Here is a 21,150-nt window from a genome sequence, read left to right on the forward strand (position 1 = left end):
TTTTATTTTTGTGAATATTATTTTGCTATGTTCTGTTGTTTATTTATATATGTAGATATGTCAACACATGCTGCTACAATTCCAGACTAAAGCAACATCTCTTTAAAGCTCCTGTGTCATACAGCTATTTACTACTGTCTACAGTGGTGAAATATCACTGCCAGAGCTCTTGAACTGTTCAAGACTCCAATCTGCAAACAACAATGGCAGTGGACTGCTTTAAATTAGCACTTGCAGTCCTCACGTTATATGATACGACTCAGGGTGCCTTAACAATTTTATTAAACATCATAATGTAAACCACCAATCATAGCCATTAACCACCAGTTTTCTGCGGCACAAGCAACATCTCTACGTGTAGCTTCTACACATGTTAATTGCCGAGCCGCTGTGGCTAAACAGAAAAATAAATGGCTTAAGTGGTAAACTGTTTCAATAAGGAAAAACACAAGTAAAGTTTCACATTTTTATTTTATAGGTTAATGGTTTTTAACACAAATTATTTCTGTTACCATTCATTGCTGTTCTGCTCGACATGATGCATCAAAGAAAATTGCATTCGCAAACGGTGCGATTCGCAAAAATCGGCCGTTTGCGAATGCAATTCATGTGTTTGGAATGCATCATTTTTTTCCTGTGTTTCGCATATTTAGGAATCGCTATATCATTTGCGATTCTCTAAAAAAGTCGCTAAAATTGCGATTCTTTGAGAAATTGCGAAAAAATGCAATGCATCAAAATTAGCAATTAGCGATTTTTTATAAAATCGCAATTTGGAATTCCTAAAATTAGAAGAACTTGAACCTGGTGCTAATTTCAGTAAGTGGTATAACTGGATCTGTCAATCACCTGTACAGCATATAAGGACCTCATAGACCTTGACCCAGCCTTTCAAGATGGCTGCACTTTACTTTTTGGCACGCAGGCAGAGGCTGAGAGCAGCTGCAGGTTGGAGGAGAAGGCTCATAGAGGAGAGAATCTTCAGAGTGCGCATAACCTTATTGGGGCAGACTGAGGCTGAGATATTTAAGAAATATAGGCTGAATGGCACTTTAATATTAGATTTAATCCAGGAATTGGACCCAATCCTGCAGAGGCAAACACGCAGGACACAAGCCATACCTACCCCAGTGCAGGTATTGTGTTCATTGCACCTCCTTGCATCTGGGTCATTTCAGGGGGTAGTGGCCATTGCTGGTGGTGTGTCCCAGAGTTCCCTTTCCAGATTTTTTAATGCCTTTTTAAATGTCATGTTACAAAGAATAAGGTTTCATATTCAATTCCCTAGCACACAACAGGATTTAATGAAGACCAAACTGGATTTCTACAACATGGCTCAATTACCTCATGTAATTGGCTGTGTAGATGGCACACATGTCCCCATCTGCCCTCCCTCAGAAAATGAATATATTTATCGCAACAGGAAATGCTTCCATTCACTTAATATTCAAGCTGTCTGTAATGCTAAAACCATAATTACAGACCTAGTTGCTAGTTACCCAGGAAGTGCCCATGACTCCTTTATATTTAGGCATAGTGCCATTCATGCTAGACTGCTTGCTGGTGAATTTGGAGATGGATACCTACTAGGTAAATGTTTCATTCCACTCAACAAACTTATAATTGAACTGCACACATGTATGCTTACATTACATTTACATTGCTTTCCATTGCAGGAGATAGTGCCTATGCAGTGAGGTCTTACATCTTAACTCCATACCTAAACCCAAGTACAAGGAAAGAGCAGCACTACAACCAGGCGCACATATCAACAAGGAATGTCATAGAGCGGACCTTTGGAGTGATAAAATCACGATTCAGGATACTTCATAAAACTGGAGGAGCATTGCAGTACCAACCAGACATTTGTTGTAAAATTGTAGCAGCATGTGCAATGCTACATAATCTAGCAACTGAGAGAGGCATAGAACTTGATGAGGACGATGTTTTACCTCCAAATATAATTCAGCCTCCACAACCAAGAGCACATGGACCAGAGGCAGCAGAGGGCAGAAGGAGAAGGGCAGACATCACACAGCATTACTTCTAAATGAGGTAAGAAAAACTCTGAAAAAGTACTTTGTTTGCAAGCAATGTGAAATTTAATTGAAAATGAAAATGATTAGCTATATTTTTGGCACTTAAACTGTATCAAAAACTCAATTGAGGCCTTTGAAATCAGGCATGTACAAATGAAAAGCAGTGAATTTCAAACAAATTAGACACATGAATACCACGCAAGATGCATTGGAATGTCATTTTTTATGGCCACGCACTCCTAATGCCTTCCCAGGACTTTTCCCAGTGTGCATGTTGGCATTAGTGGCATCATTCTGCTTCCTAATACTTCGCCGTGTGCCACTCAAGCAATGCTCAGATGTGCCACTCTCAGCACTGTTGTTAAACCTCTCCTCCATTGGCATTTGCTTTTCTGGGGATGCCTTGGACTGTGATTTTGCTGATGGCTCTAAGGTAGCCCCCACACCTTTTTGAATGTGTTTAAAAGTTTTCTTCAGGAGTACCTGTGTTGATAGGGTCTGCTTGCAGAGGGCACGTGTACAATTTGTAAGGGAAGTCATCTCCCTGTTATGGGCCTGCATGTTGTTCAGGAGTTGAACCTGCCTTTTACCACTGATCTTTTGATGTTTCTGCATCATTGTGCACATGGTCTCCAACGAGTTTGCAATACGGTCAAGCTTCATTGCAGTTGATTCATGGCCAGTTTTCATCACATTGATCATTGTATTCATACTGCTTGCCAAAGTACCCATTTGTTTGCTGATATGCCCCATTTTTCCTTTTATAATCCTAGTGTCTTTCCCTTGCAGACGCTGTACCTTTAAAATGTTGTCCTCTACAAGATTGCCAGTGAAGGTACCCTCTCCATCCTGACCACTTTCACGCACAGTACTTCGACGCATTCTAAACTGCTGAAGTCTCCTTCGCCTACTCATCCTTGCATTAGTGACTGTAGGAGTGCTTTGAGGCTGACTTGGTGTTACATTGACATTCTGCTCTGTTTCTGAATATGTCTGGAGCAGTTGTCGCACTCTCTGTCTTTCACATGGCTGTGAATTGGCCGAAGAAGTACTGGGTGCATTTTCCATTTGTTTTTCAGGTACATCTTGGTTGTGCAAATCCCTTAAATCCTGCTCAATTAGTTCTTGGAGTTGCTCTATGATGTAAAAAAATGCAAACATATTGTTAATTTTAGTTTGCACTTCCCTTACAATATGTAATAAAGTTTACAAATGTTTTCACTTGAAATAATGTAGTCTCATTCTTAGTATTTGCTTGTAACAATGTTTTGGTATCATGCAAATGTTAACCTTTGTGTACTAACTCTAAAGAACTACAACTACCACAATGCACTGCTTTGAGTTCATTAACATTACTAGGAGGATGAATGTGACACAGTCACATCATTTCTTATCCAACTTAATTACAATGTTAAACACACATCAGCACTTTAAAATTAATGGTCTCCATTCAGACTTTGTAAACCACATACAATTCACTTACCTTCAGTAGGAGTTGGAATCTCTGATGTATCAATGTTTGTTACTCCAACTACAGCCTCAGTCAAAAGTGTGGCTTCCACCATTTCTTCCAGGGGAGTGTTGGGTGTATCCCTGGGTGTTCCGCCTCCAGTAAGCTTAGCAGATTTCATTCTCTTCGCAAGCTTCTCTTTTGCACGGCTGCGCAGGTCATACCATCTTTTTTGGAGATTATTAATATCGCGATGTGCCACTCCTACTGCATTGACTTTTGATTGTATGGCAATCCATAGGTTCCTTTTCACAGCCTCAGGGACCTTAAGAGACAGCTTACCAAAAAGCTGCTCCTGTCTTGCAGTCACCTCCTCAATGAGTATTTCCAATTCTTGATCAGAAAACTTAATTTTTCTTTTTCTGGCTGGCCCCTCTTCAACTGGATTCTCATTTTCCATTTTCAAAGACAAAAGAAAGGCACAGACTGCAGCAGCAACCTCCAGGGAAAGCTCACACAGCAAACTGCCAGACCACACCTTCAAACTAGGGAGCAGCTGCGCCTGATTGCTGTACTGGCTTTCAGGCAGTTGAGTCAATGAGATGCATCATGTGTGAAAAATCGCAATTTGCGATATCGCAAATTGCGATTTCGCAATTAAGAATTCGCAAATATAATGCGATTCGGTAAAAAATGCGATTTTCACCGAATCGCAATAAATTTGCGAAAAAAATGATGCATAGCCATTTGCGATTCAATTTGCGATTCCTTATTTGCGAAAAATAAGGAATCGCAAATTGAAACGTTGATGCATCTACCCATTTGTTTCTTATGGGCTTGCCTGAAACGACCTTTTTAGAGTTTATTGTAAATAATGAATACTGGATTGGGTTGGATTGGATTTAGTTTTTGTAAAGCGCGTTAGCTACCCGCAGGCATCCTAGCGCTTAGCCAAATACAGGTGTGTGGGGCGGGTCAATTTTATCTGCTGAAGAGAAAGGTTTTTAGTTTTTTTCGAAAGTGCAGAAGGTTGGGTTCTGAACGAATAGAGATTGGGAGGGAGTTCCAGAGCCTTGCCACGTTTGTTGAGAACATTACTGCTGTATCAGTATTAATGATGACTTAGCTGTCAAAGGCAAAAGGAGGTTTTCAGGCAAGTTCATTGAATAATCCACAGAAAAGCTGCAGTTAGATTCCAGAATGTGTGCCTTTTCTTTCTAAGAGAGCAGGAGATAGAGTGGATAAGCTGCTTGTGTTGTACATTGAAAATGGGCACTCCTTGGGGAACAAAGATTTTGTACGGCGTGGGCTTAGTGAGGCTTAAGCTTGAGGGTCCAGCAGGCGAATAATTCCTGGAAGATCTAATTCCTTGGTCTGATTCAGAGCATTTCTAAAAGTGTTACTTGATTTTAAATGCACATACATTAACCCAAAGCATAGCCTAATTGTGTTTCGGATAATAGCCAGTTGGCTAATTGTTCTTGAGCTCAATTCCCTTGGGCTAAAAACAAGTGGGCTAACTACATTTGGCTATGCAATTCCGCAATAAATTCCGCTTGCTTGCAGCAATTTTCCACCTTATTTATGGCGTTGCACAAGAAATTGGAAATAACATTTTATAAAATGTATTTTCTCCTGTTGCACATCTTATTTACTAACTTTTCTAGTTTTTCATGCACACCAGTCATTAAGAGCTACTGGGAAATGTGGGGGCATATTATCAAGAAACGGCTTTAAAATTATCGCCGCTTTAGCGGCAGTTTCCGGCCGCTTCAAGCGGCGATAATGGGCTTGAAAATATGCCCTTGTGAATTCCAATAGAAGCCCATGTTCTGGTGTGAACATGGGCTTCTATGGGAATTCTCAAGGGCATATTATCAAGCCCATTATCGCCGCTTTAGCGGCAGTTTACTGCTGCTAAAGCGGTGATCATTTTAACGCCCTTCTTGATAATATGCCCCGTGTATGCCAAAGAAGAGAAAATATTATTTGCACTTACCTCCGAATAAGATGTTGCGCAAAATCAATCCTAAAAAGTATTTGTGCATGCTTTTTTACTAGCAGGGTTTAAATGAGCTAGTTGAGAGTGAGCCAAGAACCATGGGCTTTTTGCATATAGAACATTAAATATAGGATACTAAATCTGGAGGAAAAAAAATTGTCATTCTTCACATCTTTTTGCCCAGCCCACAAATCAATCTCTATTAGCACACACTTTGCCAGTTTCTCAGTTAGAGAAGGACTTGTTTCTTATCAGGCTGTGCTATGACTCGTTTGCTCACCATGCCAAAATATGTTTTATAATATAAAACTGTTCAACTGGGTTAATAATAAATATTGGACTAGTCAACCTTAGGGTGGTCTTCACCCAAACGTTTTGCCTTCCTCCTCCACTTTTACTGATCTCGTTTCTGCTGTCCTTACCACTGATAACCAGTGCTAAAGTGCACTTGCTCACACATTAAAGTGTGGTGACATTGGCGTATCCCCAATAGACATATTTAATTTACTTGTACGTTCCTAATAAATTGAATCTACATGTGCACAGGGCCTGTAAATTAAATGCTACTAGTGGGCTTGCAACACTGATTGCACCACCTACATAAGTAGCTCTCAAACATGTCTCAGTCCTACTATTGCAGCCTGTGTGCTGTTTTTATACTGTTATTTTGACCTGGCAAAATAAACCTTTTGCCTGGCCCACCCCTTCCCTTTTAATGCATATAGGTGACCCCTAGGGTAGGTCCTCAGCAGCCTTCAGGGTAAGGTGCAATATATTTAAAAGGTAGGATGTGTAATTTTAAAGTTTACGTGCCCTGGTAGTGAAAAACTCTTACATTTGTTTTTCACTACTGCAATGCCTACCTCTCCAATAGACTAACATTGGAGTTACCTTATTATATTTAATACATTGGAATTTCCAAATGGGAACAGGTAAAAAGTTAATGTCTGGTGTATTTGGAAATGCAATGAAAAATCCTAACTTATGGTGAAGTTGGATTTTAAATTACAGTTTTAAAAATGACACTTTTGAAAAGTTGGTATTTGCCTACCTTTGCCATTTAGTGGCTGTAGCTTGTACCTGGGTCCCATGACTGATTGAAGCTTAAATATGAGCTTTGTGTATTCCTTCTAGACAACCACACACACTAGGGAGCTTAGGTTTGCCTGGATGGGCCATCACGAGCAAGGTGGGAGGGAGGAGCTGGGAGCAGCCACACTTACACCTGAATAGACTGTGTCCTGCCTCCACACAAAGGGCTGCATACCCCCTGTAGTGTGCCTATCTCCAGGGCAAGAAAGGCAGGATTCCCTGGGACTTGAAAGGGAAACCTGTAGAAGCTTCACCCCCATTTCAAAGCCAGAAGTGGGTATAAATACTGAATCTCACAAACATCTCTACAGTCACGCTCTAAGCTAATAAAGCCATATCAAATTCAAAAACCTTGTACGCTTGCTTCATAGACCTCAAAGCGGCATTTGATAAGATATCGAGAGCCAAATTATGGGCTAAGATGCTAAACTGGGGGGTACCAACTAAGTTTAGGACGGCCATCATCAACCTGTACTCGGACACATGGGTCCAAATAGGGAAAGGAGATGGGCGCAGCGTAACTAGTAAGATTGCAACATCTAACGGGCTAAAACAGGGGTGTGTACTGGCCCCCTGCCTATTCAACATTTATACCGCAGACCTAGATAAACACCTCCAACTTGTTCAAGCTGACCCCCCAAGATTGGGTAAAATTCCAACTCCAAATCTTCAATACGTGGACGATGTAGTCCTACTAGCACAAACCCCACTAGGTCTGCAGGGACTAATCTCCAAACTTGGAGACTACATCATAAAAAAAAAAGGTGATGTGCTTTTCCAAACACCATTCCACAAGTAAAAAAACTAAATTAATCTCGAATTTGGATGAGAAACCATTGATCAGGGTGTCTTCGTACAAATACTTAGGCTTCCAACTGGATTGCCTTCTCAACTACACACAACATCTGGACCAAGGCCGCTTGATAGCAAAACAACTGCTCTTTGCTTTTAAAAGTCTACATCAAAAGCTTTCAGGTTGCTCAACGGGGCACTTGCTCAAAGTAATCGCTGCTAAATTTCTACCCTCCATCGCATACGGCTCAGAAATATTGAATACCAAATACGCCACAGCACTAAACACAGCACCATCCACCCTTTTTAAACGCTTGTTCTCGATTCCCCGATATATCTCTCAAGCCCAAATCCGACTGGAATATGGATTAAAAAACCAGCAACCAGCCAGACAAGGCGCATTAGTTAAATATTACTGGAGGATGAGAGCTGCCGAAGAGAACACTTTAGCACATCGCTGTTGGGTGGAGATTGAAATGCAAACTAGGCTAAAAAACTCTATCACATCAGTGTTAAAGAATTTGCTCCAGGCACTACAGTTAGAGGATGCTTGGTTGACCATCACAAAGTTCTCCGGGTTTAAAAAAATTGTGAATAATACAATCAAAAGAACATCCCTACTGACCGTCAAAACTGCAATCGCAAAACAAAATCACGCTCGGGCAGTGATACAATCGTACCAGATTCTTAAATCTCAACAGTACCTTTCTCATATTACAAAAGCATTATTCGACATTGTTGAGGCTGGGGGTATACCCTACGAAGGACCTATCCCCCAAATGGAAACACACATTGCCAACTAAAGCATGCCGGCTATGTAGACAGGGGGACGAGTCCTTGTTGCACCTCCTATGTAAATGCCCTGCACTACTAGCAACCAGAAAATCTGTTTTGCGAGAGGCACTAAGAAACGCACAAATAAGGACATGCAGAGTGGCAGTTATAAAATGCCTCGGAGGCACGTGTATTCAATGATCCTGTAGAGCCATAAACTTTTGGAAAATGGCTGCAAAAGAACTGGACAAAAGTAGCAATTTAACATAAGCAGCTTGAAACCAATTGTACACAGCTATTTATCTGCTCAGATCATATAATTTTTTTATGTATTAGCAGCTAACTGTCCAGGACGGCTTCATTATATTACAAACTCTTCGAAAAAGGAAGCATAAAAATGTTTTAATTTCTTAATTTACCGCCTGTTGACACGATTTAGCTCCAAACCCCTTTTGTCTTTTCACCCTCCTATGATTCCTGTCTCTATTTAACTTCCAGCTTTAAAATGTCGATTTTTGGTTTTATGAAACATGGTGGTACATCCACCCTTTTATGATTTTAATGAAATCAAATAAAAGCATTTTTTGATTGATTGATTACTGAATCTCAAACACAAACTCTTAAGTACACGTCTGGACCTTTGGGCACTTGTATTGCCTTGCCCTCCCAAGTAATAGAAAATACAGCTCTCCCACACACAGGCACACACATGGTGAAGCAATATAAACCCACATGGAAGGGGATTTCACTCAAAAACAGCATTTGGAATGTAATCGGTCTCACCTTTGGGACCTTATATGTATTTAGCTATGCATCTTATTAGCGTGGGTGATAAAACATCTGTTCTTTAACATGGAGGGAAATTAAGCACCAAACTGCATGACATGCCAGGTGGGGGAACAGATGGAGGGAAATATTTCCTCTCAGCTGGAAATGGTATACTCCAAAGCTCTGTTTTAATTTAAAAGCAAGGCCTTCGGTGGTCATATCACTGAAAATACCAGATTTGAAAAAAATATTATTGTCTACGGGTGCTTGTGGAAGACAATTTCTATGGACTGGAATCTAGAGAATGCTAAAGTGATTCTGGTATTTTACTGACCTATGTTGGTCGTTTTCTATCAAGAAAGTGAAATAGAGGCAGTTGCCAGAAAAAAAAGAAAAGAAAGTCCCTCAGCAGAAAGCAATTCTGGTATTTTCTGACCTCTCCTGGTCGTTTTCTATCAAGACAGTTACATAGAGGCAGTTGAACAGAAAAAAAGTCCCTAAGCGGAAGCAGACAAGTCCTAGGGCTGATCTCCAGAGCCCACAAAGTACATACACATATAAGTATATACTAAAGTATATACAAGAGGTCTCAAGTGCTCAACCTAATGAGGCACATCAAAAGACAGTTTTCAGAATAAAGCGTGAGGTTTTATTTGTGCAACACTTTATAACAGAAAGGCTTTACCAGATGTCAAATGAAACAACAAATACATGTATATGAAAGCAATTATAACACACTTACAAGTAGGCAAATGCAACTGTTAAATGCATTGAATAAAGTACATAGAATAAAATACAAGGAATAATAATGATATTAATATTGGATGTCCACTGCAAGAAATAAACACTGCTAAGACACAAGGAATAATCTCTGTTGAAGGAAAGCATGATATATATATATATATATTCAATGAAAAAACCATAGGTTATAGACCATATATAGTTAGGAATTCGCATTTACAAAATCTTATTTTACTCGCACAAAACCATTGAAATTCCATATATAGTTAGTTGCACTAACTATATATCGCGCACCCGCAATCCACTGCTGATGATGTCACATATTACATCATTCATGACATGGTCAGTGACATCACTGATGACATCACTGATGACATCTCAAATGACATCACTGATGACATCTCAAATGACATCACTGATGACATCACTGATGACATCTCAAATGACATCACTGATGACATCTCAAATGACATCACTGATGACATCTCATTTGACATTACTGATCACATCACTGATGATATCATTCATGTGATAATACAATGAACCTCTTCAGACTCTAATATAACCTTAGATACAATCAGTGTAAACAGACACTCACAGACTGTCACTCATCCATGGAGTTACTCACACACCTAGTCAGTCATGCAAAGAATCAATCACACCTCCATTTCCTCAACTATACAGTTATACAAACTTTACTTATTCAAACATATACTAACACATATTTATTCTCTTATACAATCCCTGATACAAGTTCACAATGATCCATACAGCCACTCACACATTCACTGGCTCTTATGCACAGTTATTTATATATGTCAACTCTCACATGTACTGTGTTTTACATATATACTTACTTTGACATGTAGCACTGAGATATCCATTCACTCACCAATACACTCATGCACACAGTCAACCGCCCATACAGCTGTTTCCACATGCACTTTTGAACCCATACATCTAGTGAATCCACTGCTCACACATCTATGCACAGAGTCACACACCCCCTAGACACCCGCACACACACACTCGCTCTCCCATACAAATACTTGGGCAACCAATCAATAACCCATATAGTTACTCATATAGGTACAGAATAACACATGCATCATCTTATACAACAACAGACATACTGATGCACACATTCAGACAGTTTAGTCACTAACCAATGCACTCAGTGAGACACATTTAATCACTCTCTCATACAGTCAGTCATGCACCTACTAAATCCTTTATCCAGACACTTATACATCCACTCATTCTTCAATATGTAAGACATATTTTAACTTTACAGAAACATACAGTCACTGGATAATGTCATCAGTGATGTCATCAGTGATGTCACTGACCATGTCATGAATGATGTAATATGTGACATCATCAGCAGTGGATTGCGGGTGCGCGATATATAGTTAGTGCAACTAACTATATATGGAATTTCAATGGTTTTGTGCGAGTAAAATAAGGTTTTGTAAATGCGAATTCCTAACTATATATGGTCTATAACCTATGGTTTTTTCATTGAATTTCAATGGTTTTTTAAATGCAAATTTCTAACTATATATGGTCTATAACCTATGGTTTTTTCAGTGAATTTCATTGGTTTTTTAAAAGCTAACATCTGTAGCTGTAAAATGTATTATTCTTTAAATCCCAAAATATATATAGATATTTATTGATAATTTTTTTTAAATATTTTTTTATTCGCTTCTATTTCGCGAACCGGGAAGCTTTCCGTTAGCTCATCTTGATGCCGCGATCTAGTCCGCGAACCGGTCAACGTTACGTTAGAGGAACAGTGACGCGTCGCGGAAGCGCGACATATCACGTTATCGCGTAATGCGTCTAATGACGCGTCGCGTTAGCGCTCCCGGAAGTGCTCCGGACCGCGGTCCAGAAGCGATCTGGGACGCGGCGCGCGCCGCGTAACGTAAGCGGAACAGGTCATGTGACTTGTTTATCAAACTTCTCATTGGTTCATTTCACTTTTGGTTTCCAAATGATGTATGACTAGGTCATGTGACCTAAAAATAACACTTTTCATTGGCTCAGAACTTTTGTTTTCCCCAAATCATGTAAACCCCTCCTTATTTCCTCACTCTGACTTTCATCTTGGTGAGAGAAAGACCATTTATCTGAAGATCCACAATGGCTTCCATTCTTGCTGCAGCTGGTGGACCCCCACCACCACCTCCACCTCCTCATAAGAAGAGAGGACCACCTAGTCAAATTCTGACTAACAGAGAGGAGGAAGATGAGGAAGAAGAAGAAGAGGAGAGAGAGGGACAACAATTTGTTGATGAGTTGCCCCGGGTTTCTAAACGAAAATCCAGTTTTATCTGGCAGTTTTTCACCATCCCTCCTGGAACAAAGAAAGTGAATGCAAAATATGCCACCTGCCTCATCTGTGATCACACATTGTCGAGAGGCACAGAAAAGAAGTACAGTATGGGGAACTATACAATGCATCGTCACATGAGCAGGTGGCATCCCTTGAACTACAGCCGGGCTGAGTTAAGGGATCTTGTAGACAATCCGACGGCAACTCCTGTGGCAAGATCTACATCCACATTGTCTTTGACGGGAAGAGAGGCACAAGAGACTGTGCCAAACATCCAACCTAACTTCCAGCACATAAAGTTATCTTGTGTTCACTGTGGTGAAATGCTGTCATATGGCAACATGAGTGTCAACCTCATGAACATTGCATATGAAAATCATAAATGCCCTAATGCACCCAAAAAGTAATTTTCTTTTTTTTGCTCCAGTTGAGCCGTTTTGAAAGCCTGTTTTTTGTTGTCTCCCCTCCATAAAAAAAACAAAAAAAACATAAAACAGTTCTAAAAATACAAAAAAATCAAAAAATGTTCAAAAAATAAAAAAAAAATATAAAACACCAAAAACAAAAAAAAACAGTTCTTTTCAGAACTACCTCCCCTTTCAAACAAAATTGCTAGAATGTTTATCACTCTGGCAAGCTCTATTTCTTTTGGTTCGCTTCAAGTTCGCTGACCGGTTCGCGAACTTTAAGCGAACTAAAAAAATATTTTTTTAAAAAAAAGAAGAGTTAGTATAAGGGAAGTAATCAGGGAATAATGTAAAAAGAAAGACAGCTAGAGAGAGTAAATGAGAGATAGTGTCAATGACATCATCAGCAGTGCATTGCGGGTAAAAAGAGTGGAAAACATTTACCTTATAATTCTTGTTACCTTTTTTAAATATTTTTCCATACTTTCAATCTGTAAAACAAAGAACAAACATTTCAAAAAATATTAAAACATGTATTTAAAAATTAGAAAAGACAAGGGAAAAGGTTCAAAAACAAACAGTTTTTCAACAACTTTGACATTTACAGAAGTCTCTGCTTCTCTACGTTCACTACACAATCCTAAAGATATATATTCGAAAGAAACTGTATCTTGATGTTGCTGAACTGAGGCCTATTTTGGAACATGATGTTTTTCTTGCACTGCTAATGTCTCACAATAGTGATGCAATAGCAGCGCAAAAAAGATGTAAAGCCATAAAAAAATTGTGTCTAACATTGTAAATGATTGTTTTAGGATGCAAATAAGATGTGTGCTTTCAAGAGCTTTCTTTGAGGTGAGGCCTCTTTTTTTTATAAAAAAAAAAACACTACCCAGAAGTACAGCACTCTAAGCATTAAAATTGATATTTACAGAACTCAGCTTACCCATATGTACCACACATTTCTAAATGTATATCATAAGGACAAAAAGCATAACATTAATTATACATGTTAAATGGTTTATTTTTGCTGTTCTCAGAATGTATCAAATTTCACTTAAATCAGTGACTTGAAGGTATTCATCATGTAACAGCGGGGAAAAAAAAACACAATCAAAATGACTGTGTTTAAAAAACCCATACAACCTAAGAAATCTGATTTCAAAACTTCTTAAAATTAACTTACTTTCAATGACGTCGAAGGATCTCCTATAAACAGCATCCACTCTGTTGTGCTTTAAATATTTTCAGCCCGCCACTTTCTGAAAGAAAACCTCCATCGATACGTGAAATATGTTACATAGAAAAAAAACTTCTCTCATTATATCACATGTTTCCACTAGGCCAAATCATGTTGCCGCGATTCGCAAATCTTGTAATTCTTCCAATCAAATCCCGACATTTTCTATTTTCGCAACTTTCAAAAATAAAATATTTGAGATTATTTTCACAATCCTGGACTACTAATATCTTACTCTTCTTTGTCACTCATGTTCTCCTTTTCCTATGACACTGATACTGCTTACTATGAAGCAGACTTACTTGCATCAGGTTTATATAGTTGAATTTTTAATCGAGACAGCATTGCAGACTTACATTCCCTCTACTTAAAATTTTGGTTTTAAAAACACCAGGTAAGAATTTTTAAGGTCAAACGGCAATTTTTTTTTGAACGTTACAACAGAATCATTACAGAATGACCAGCCGTTTCCAGACTTTAAGTAAGCTGTATAATGTCCTGATGTAGTTGATGAACCATCGTGATAGATAATTGCTACAGTAACAAAAGTCCTCCCTGATATTGACAGCTGAGAAGCCACAAAATTTTTTATTAAAGTTGACAATTTTGTTCCATCAGGCCTACATCGTTGCATCATTAAAATGACATACTGGCCATATCTACGTATAAATAATGTTGACATCATATCACATTTACATTGACTACACTCCATGTTGTGATCCGCTGCATTTACTAGCTTATTAAAGGAGACTGATTTACTGTCTGGCAAAGTTAAATATATAAATCTTTCTGAGTCTACACTAGTAGTACTTGATACCATACAGTTCTCGCAGTCATGCTGCCATTGATAAGAAAGCCCAAACAGGTGATCTACATCTACACCCTCAACTTGCAATATATCAAGCATATACATTAAAAACTCCTGACAATCTTGCTGATTATTTTCAGAGAAGTCTGTTTGACCTGAACATTCATCTAACAGATAACGAACTTCAGACACACTTTCTACTTTTGTTCGATCAGTGCTACATTTCTCGAAAACAGAATTCAACAAACAGCATAAAATTTGTTCAGAATTCAACAGAATCTGTTCTTTTAAACTCTCTAGTGAAAAGAGAACATTAACCACTACATTTGCATAGCAGTTGACACCAGAACTGTTTTCAAATTGAAAACCGACAACATCTTCAACAGAATCCACTTTATTTCTGCTAACAACTTTCGGTTCATTGACTTTTAGTCTTTTTGCAACAACTTCCCTACTATTACTACTATTTCTACGTTTCCGGCCTACCACACGTTTCTCAAACAAAGGATATTGAGGCAAATGTGGCGCATACTCTCTTCTTAACCTATTGTATTCCTTAACACAATCTAGATCCGCACAAATGTTTGTGACATCACAGTCAATCAAGTACAATCCCGATAAAGTTCTAACTCGCGACAATGCCACATATGCCATACCCTCCTTGAACACTGAACTGCCAATATTCACCAATGCACAGTCTACACTTAAACCTTGCGATTTATGGATTGTCACCGCATATGCCAAGCAAACAGGAAACTGTTTACGGCGAACATATAAGTCTTTAACAAGCAAAAACCTAGCAGAACAACGAGCAATTTTCTGTACTTCCTCAATACCATCAAATTTAATTCTTAAAAATTCTATTCCATCTCTATTTCTGTATTTCTCAAAATCAACAACATTACCCATTGATCCATTTACCAGACCTCTTTCTACATGTAAATTCCGTCTCAAAATGATTCGGCAATTTAAACACACATTCAGAGTCTTTTCAAAACCCGCTGTCTTAGATATAGTCTTCTCTAATGAATCCAATTTTGATTTCAAATTATCTGACAAAATAATTGTTGATCCCATATGCTCTAATTTGTCGATAGCTTCAAGTTTCACAATCTCTTGCTTTTCTAAATTCAACATTTTGTTGTTGAAGATGGCACATTCTGCAAGAGTTGGCATGAGACATATCCCGGATTTCTTCTCAGTAATTTTCTGAAAAATATTCTCAGGCACAATCTCTTGTTTGGGATACAAATTTGACAGTAACCGTGCATTTAAAGCTTCTTTCCCATACTCGGTCACTTTTCCAATTCTAATATCTTGTAGAATATTCTTGTAATCTTCATCCTTTGCCTGACGCATATTTTGATGCAGTTCTGCATAATTGAAGTTTAACCATATATTGACGTTGCCAATGCTCCCTAGGCACTTCCTGGTATCTTCATGCGTGAGTATTTTGAACACAGGTTGACCTTTTACTGGTGTCAGCTGTAGAAGATCTCCGAAAACAATAATGTGTTTCCCACCAAATAAGACATCATATTCAGTTTTAAGTACTTCTTGCATTCTCAAATGCACAAAGGCAAGCATGACATTGGAAACCATGCTTACTTCGTCAATGATAAGTAGTTTCATTTTCCTCAAAACTCTTGAAACTTCACAGCAAGCATCTCCAGATAACTTGTTGTATTGTAATTTGTTGTCATGCTCCACCGGCAGCATCAATAGACGATGCAAAGTAATACCTTTAATATTATGTGCTGCCAGTCCAGTAGGAGCGGTGACAACACAAGACAGCGATGACTCAGTCCTTTCCTGCAAATAACAAGAGATTGCTTTAATGAGGAAACTTTTTCCAGTTCCCGCTTCTCCACTCACGTACAGTCGGACAGGCTTCAACGACGTACACGAGCACTCTTTCTTCTCATGACTTAATCCGTGCTCAATTTCCTTGGTAACTTCATCATATATTTTCCTCTGCTCAACGTTGAGTTGTTTTTCCAAGTCTTGTAAGTTAACTGAATCCTCCTGAGCATGTGCCATGGCTCTTTCTACTTCATTCATAGCAGTGGCAGCTTCATTTTCGATAATAGGTCCTCCAAGTGGATCTTGACTCAATGAAACAGAACTCTGACTGTCCTGAGAACTGTCTCTGGCAATCTCAGCTGCAATCGTTGCTTCCTGCTCAATTTCCAAAGTTAGCATTTCTTGATATTTAGAAAAAGCAGGACATTCTATGGACTCCTTGGCTGCATTGAAAGAGTCTTCGTAACAGAGGAAATCTCCAAGCAGTTCCTCTTCTGCACGCCAAGGCTTGAAAAGTTGCAAAAGTGCTAAATAGAAAAACTCCTTTTTTTCTGGAGATTCGCCACTTAATTTTCGATGGTTTACTAATTGGCATTTTCTTTGCTTGACCAGGCATCCCTCACTTCCAATTACAGCATACACTCCTTTCTCAATATCTTCTTTGATGTTCCTCTTGAATATATAATTTTGGAGAACCTCATATAGACAAACATTCTCAAGGTGACTGCTTCGATTTGGATAATATGTATCCAACATGTTGGTCTTCAAAATGTCGGTACTGTTTGGTTCCTTTTCTGCCAAATACTCAATTTCCCGAACAGGTTTTAGAACTCGATTTCGCGTTGCAGCAAGACCAAGACTCGCCCAAACGAGACTCCTGGATTTGGCATAGAGACTTGCTGAAGACAATCGATCAGAACATTCGTAAGCTCCGATTTCTCGATGCGACAACATCTTCAGACTGAAACTGTACAACTTCTTGCTGAGGCTCTTTTCATGGGAAATGTCCTCCCACATATCCTTCAGTTCAGTCTTTTCTTTTTTGGTGATGTAAGATGTCACATACCGAGCCACAGCCATACAGTTGTCAGCCACAAACTGTATATCCATGTTGGCATTCCACATGGACAAAATCACTGGGTTGTAGTCATTGATGTACTTGGACTCTTCGTTCCTTTTCAAATTGTATGTATTCTTGGGTGATTTCCTCGTCACATTATGTCGCAGCGAAGACATCAAACTGTTCACTCTTCCTTTAGAAATCACCGGTCGTGGAAAGTTGAAACGACATTTGGTGTAGAACTTGTCCTTGTTTCTGAATTTACGACGACAGTACTTTCCACAACGATGGCTTTGGAAACGTAGAACTTGTTCTCTTAGACTTTTCTTCTCCGTTGCGTTTGGAACAGCACACGTAGAATACTGTTCGATGAAATTCATCACTAAGTCATCCGGATCTGTTCCAAATTTAGGTGCATCCTTGATCCACAGCAACATATGTATATGAGGGGCACCTCTTGCTTGGTACTCCTTTCTCCAGAAGAAATCCAACACCTCTCCAAGAGGTGGATTCTTTTTATTTGTGATGAAAGACATCATAGCTTCAAATCTATGATTGAAGTACCTGCATACATTCACAGGATCCAAAGAACACAGTTCTCCAGGTGTCTTGAATTCAATATTTTCAATATTTCCATTTGCCTCTCGTAGAAATTCAAGTAAGTCATCCCAGCCATACTCGGCACAGCTCAGAGTGAGGAACCATGTCGGAGTTCCTAAGTTCCTCAGCATACATTTTAAGTCACCATGACGACGGTACCAGTACTCATTAGTACCACGCTGACACGCCATGAGATTAATTAAGTGAGAATCCAAAATACTGTCTTGGACATTGACTTTATGCATAAAGTCACTTGCCGAGATGTTTCGCATCTGTATACCACTTTTTAAGATGTGGTTCACTGCATATGACAGTCCAGACAGATCGCTTTCAAACAGGAGATGAAACAAATAGGGAATGCATTGCCGAAACCTAGGATCTTCTGCATACAATCGTAAAGTCCGGTATTCAGACGCAGGAATTTCACGAGGTCGCTCATCATATCTTCCTCCTTGACCTATGGGAAATAGCTGTGGGAAACACCGAGCTTCCAAACTTTCCTCCCAAACACTAATGGGACTCCCTTTGGCTTGTTTCATTTGAAACAACTCAATAGCATTCCCCATGACTTCCTTGGAATGCAAAGGATGAACACTATAATGTTCATATATTTCTTCACTTTTAGAGGCCTCTAGTTTCTCAATTTGGCCAGCACACAAATCGCTATCCTCTTCATCACTTACTTCCTCTTCTGCAACATATACATTCTTATAGTACTTATTATTTTTCTTCAAATACACTGTTGCCTTTTTGACTTTCCTAACATCCACTAAATCTTGCCATATTTTCTTATTCTTTGTCGGAACCCCATTAACCAAGATAACCAGAGGTTCCTCTTCCACTTTTTCTATTCCAATTGTGTTAATGTTTTTGTTCAAATCTAGAGGCAAATAAACAACTCTTCCCTTTAATCCTCTCTGTAAATCTGCTGGAGGCAACTTCCCTGTCTTTGGCTCCATTCTTACAATAGCCTGAAAGGGATGGATACTTTGAATCAAAATAGATTCATAAGTATTTAAATCCTTCAATTCAGAAGGAATCTCAACCAATTCCAGATTATTATGAACTGCCCTAGCAGGCATCTGGTTTTGGTTTAATTTATTACAACAATAAGTACACACACGTTGATCCGATCCCAAATCAAAATAATTTTCTACCATCAAGTATGTGGCTAAATCCTTCCATTCACTATTATTTTCCCTTTCACTTTTTGCATATAAATCCACTACCTTAGTCTGATTCTTATAATAAGTGCGTCGACAACATACACAAGTGAAATTAGGCCTCTCACTTGATTTCATCTGAAACGTGGCAATTTCCTTCTGAAAATTATCTGTACTGGAAACCTGTACATTATCTTCCACATTACCCTCTACTTCAGGGTCAATTTGAACATTCTCATCTTTACTACCAAAGTAACAAAACTCAATTTCTTCACAAATATTTTTCACATCTATTTCAGAACCATGCAAAAGAGCAGCACATAACTGTTTAAGCATAATTGCTGGACTCTTAGCATAATACAACATTCTCACTAATTTTCTCACTTTATTATGATGCACTGCTAGCATCCTGAAATGATGAAAAACACTCTGGCATACTCTCCTGGAAAGACAAGCCAGTGAATGACCACGCAAACCTGTCATTTGTCTCACTCTGCAAGGATCTAAATCTTGCAACAACTTCATTTTCTGCTTCAAACTTTTCTTATTAAATGTCCGTATAAAATCACAAAGCAAATTGATGGAAACCTGTCGCACACTGCAAATAGAACTACACTTCCAAATGTACACAGGACCCTTAGGACGTCTTCCTAAAACCTCATCACTTAGCGCCTCTTCTGTCTCTGTTGTCACAAGTTGTTCTTTTTCAACTGGACAACCATCCTTCACTTCATAAGCTCGACCATTGATGTCAACTGCATGCACCAAATCATTATCCTGAAAATAAGTCTCTTCATTAAAAAATGCCTCAGAACTTGAACTATGCATCCATTCTCCAGAAAAAACTTCACAAAAGTTAGTACGATTTACTACTCTCTTCCATCTACTTTTTGTTTTGAAATCAGAAATTACCTTGCTTAGTTTCCTAATTCTATTGATTACCAAAATAAACAACTTTCGCTTGATTTCAAAAGCATGATCAATAATTTTCTCTACATTTTTCTTCTTCCTATAAAATGCCGCTTTCTGTTGGCCTTTCTTTTTAATATTTTTCAATAAATTAACTAATATCCTATTACGGAACATTCGTTGTCGAATGTCCCTAAACTGTTGTTTCCTTCTACTATCATGCACAGAGTTATCTCTTCCTCTACCAGTAACATTTGTGATGTGTCTCTCCTTTCCATTTAAATTACGTTTTTTTTTGTGAACAGACACATTTTTTTGTGCAAAATTTTTTTTACTACAAATATTTCTTAAGAATGATTTCGTGCTCTTACCCGGCCCTTTCTTGGTGTTTTGACAAGTATTTGGGGAAGAGGACTGCTGCAATAAAACATCATCCTGCTGTCTTTGACGTTTTCTAGCCTTTCGTATTCGACTTCTGGAAGGCATTTTCCAAACTATGAAAGAATCTGCAGTTGAATCTGTGAAAAAATATAATATAAAATGTTATTAACCACTATTACCAAACAGTAAATAAATAACAGTCATCTAAAACTTAATGCCGTACTAATTATTTAACATAGCAAATATTTTCCACCAGCACTGCAAATGCTCTTAGCCATGTTATCCACTTCCTAAAAATAACATCAAAGACACTAAAATGCCTTCTAAATATGAACCCAAACAACCTATGAAGCAATGTGGAAAAAACTGCCGCAATGCATGAATATAGCAGAAAAATCAGCGACATTCATGCATTTTCCAGCAAATGCTCTTAGCCATGTTATCCACTTCCTATTAAATAACATGGCTAAGAACTGCTCAGGGCACCATGAGGAACGCTTTCCATTTAAAAAGGGAAAAATAACATCAAAGACACTAAAATGCCTCCTAAATATGAACCCAAACAACCTATGAAGCAATGTGAAAAAAAACGGCCACAATGCATGAATATAGCAAAAAAATCAGCGATATTCATGCATTTTCCAGCAAATGCTCTTAGCCATGTTATCCACTTCCTATTAAATAACATGGCTAAGAACGGCTCAGGGCCCCATGAGGAACGCTTTCCATTTAAAAAGGGAAAAATAACATCAAAGACACTAAAATGCCTTCTAAATATGA

This window comes from Lissotriton vulgaris, chromosome 10, assembly GCF_964263255.1.
Source record: "Lissotriton vulgaris chromosome 10, aLisVul1.2, whole genome shotgun sequence".
In the NCBI taxonomy this organism is placed as follows: Eukaryota; Metazoa; Chordata; class Amphibia; order Caudata; family Salamandridae; genus Lissotriton; species Lissotriton vulgaris.